The sequence below is a fragment of the Dipodomys ordii genome, unplaced genomic scaffold, assembly GCF_000151885.1.
Source record: "Dipodomys ordii isolate 6190 unplaced genomic scaffold, Dord_2.0 Scaffold191, whole genome shotgun sequence".
Taxonomy (NCBI): Eukaryota; Metazoa; Chordata; class Mammalia; order Rodentia; family Heteromyidae; genus Dipodomys; species Dipodomys ordii.
In genome coordinates, this window is record NW_012267407.1 from 17,324 (window position 1) to 19,815 (window position 2,492).

The following is a 2,492-nucleotide window of genomic DNA, read 5'->3' on the forward strand; positions in this document are numbered from 1 at the left end:
GGGACTTTCCTGCCCAGGCTGGCTTCCAAGCAGGATCCTCAGATCTCAGCTGCCTGAGTAGCCAGGATTAGAGACATGAGTCTGACAAGGGACATTTTTTCTTATAACAAAGGAGATTATCATAGGCTGTTAGTGTGTCTTTGGTGTAGAGTGCTTGCCTAGCATGCATGAAGGCCTGTGTTCAATTTCCCATTACCCCATAAACAGGAAAAGCCAAAAGTGGTGCTGTGCCTCAAGTGGTAGAGCACTAACCTTGAGCACAGAGAGGCTCAGGGACAGTGCCCAGGCCCTGAGTTCAAGCACCAGGACTAGCAAAAAAGTAAAAGCAGTTTATCTTAGATTGTAGTAGAGCTTCTCAAACCCCACCATCTTAGACTTTACTCTTAGCTTCTGTAACTCCATTTTGCATTGTGACTCCATCTTAAAGATAAGATAGCACTTTACCTAGTTCCTTGTGGTTTGACATTAAAGATATAGTTTTCCTGTAGTCTCTAGGTAATGATCATAGAGATAGACATAGAAAGAGGTCATGTTTCCCTTTCCCAATGCTTGCACTGATTACTGTCTGTAATATCCTGCTTGTCTTACACTTGTAGGAATGAACCATAAGGGACTCTCCACCCCGGACTGAGCAAGGAAGTGAGTTTTCTGCCTTTCTTTTTTTTCCATCATGGGGCTTCAAATCTCTGCCTTGATGTTGTACCTCAGCTATTCAGCTAAAGGCCATTGCCTACGACTTGAGCCACAGTGCCACATTTACTTTTCTAATGGTTAATTGGAGATAAGAGTCTCAAGGACTTTCCTGACTGCGCAGGCTTTGAACTACAATCCTCAGATCTCAGTCTCCAGAGTAGCTAGGATTACAGACATGAGCCACCAGTGCCTGGCTGGGTTTTCTGCTTTAAAAGAAACCCTAAGATCAGGCTTGGGACAGCTCAGGGGGACCACAAAGCCCTAGTGTGGACACTGGCTGGCTAACAAACACTTTCTATTGACTGTACTCTATGTCTGCGTGGTCTCTCCTGGTGGTCCTTCCCACAAGAGAAAAACAGTTAAACCTCCGTAAAACAACAATTAATCATAAGAAAGATGGAAAGAAAAGAACGATGTCTTAAGATATCCACATCACAAACAACAACAGAGACATACTGTATATGAAACACACACAGAAATTGCACAAAATTCAATTTGGTGGATTATTAGCCAAGAAGGATAGTCTACTTTTACTCTAGCAATTTCAAAAAAGAAATCCAAACAAGGCAGGAGGCTGAGAGCTGAGGATTACAGTTTGAAGCCAGCCTGAGCATACAAATCCACAAGACATTTTATCCATAATTAACCCACAAAAGGCAGAAGTAGAAGTGTGTCTCAAGTAATAGAACAGCAGCCTTGAGTGGAAAACTAATCAAGACACCACTGATGATTTGAGTTCAAGCCCTTATCCTGCAAAACTCACATGGCTGTGGTTTCTGAATGGTCGGGGCTTTTCAGTGACTCAGAGAGAAGAGCACTCTCCATCTCTCTGATCATACACAGTCCTCAAAGATGAAGAAAGGATGGGATGAAGTGGTGTCTGCTCACATACATAGATAAATTTACCCGTGAAATAGAGTATCAGGTCAAAAGATTTCCTCTGAAAAGAAACAACATAATCTATATGTTGGAGGTCCATGGCTATTATCTTAACAACTCTTGAGGCTAAGATGTCAGGACTGAGGTGGGGAGCCAGAAGAGGGAGGAAAGTCAAGATACTTATCTCCAAATAACCACCAGGAAAAACTAGAAGCAGAGCTGTGTAGCAGATGGTGGAACAATATCCCTGAGTGAAAAGTTTAGGGAAAGCACCCAGGCACTGAGGTCCTACCCACAACTGACAAAAAATATCCTTTAGTAAGTTGCAGGGAAATAAGAGAGAAGACAGAGGAAAAGAGAACACATGGAGGAAATTGGCTGGAATGTGAAAGACAAGCCAAAGTATATTTAATTAAAGTCAACTAGCTTCATACATTCATATCATAATTTTTCAGGTCACAATTTCTTCTTTTGCAAAACCTCTTCCAATGTCTATCATCAAATAATATACTATTTCTTTAAATGTAGGGCCAAATAACATTGAGAAATTACTCAGACAATAAAGTACAGAGCTATATTAGATCATCTCAGCAGAGAATGCTGTACCCTTGAGCACACAAAGCTGTGTGGTCTCCAGGATAGGAAGGGATATGGAGCTGCACCAAGACCGTTAACTGGGGCAGGAGAGAGGCCTGTGACTCTCACCAAACATTTTTCCTAAAATTCATTCTAACCCCACCAGCACACACATTTTACAGAGAAGTTACTTCTGCATTTTCTTCATGAGTTCCATTTAGTATAGTCACTTGCCTGAGAAGAATAGCAGCTTACTCAGTAGGAATTGGCTGTCAGGACAGAAGAGCAGAGGCAGTGATCACAACATGTGTGCTCAGCCACTCAGCCCAAGATAAAGGCTCAGG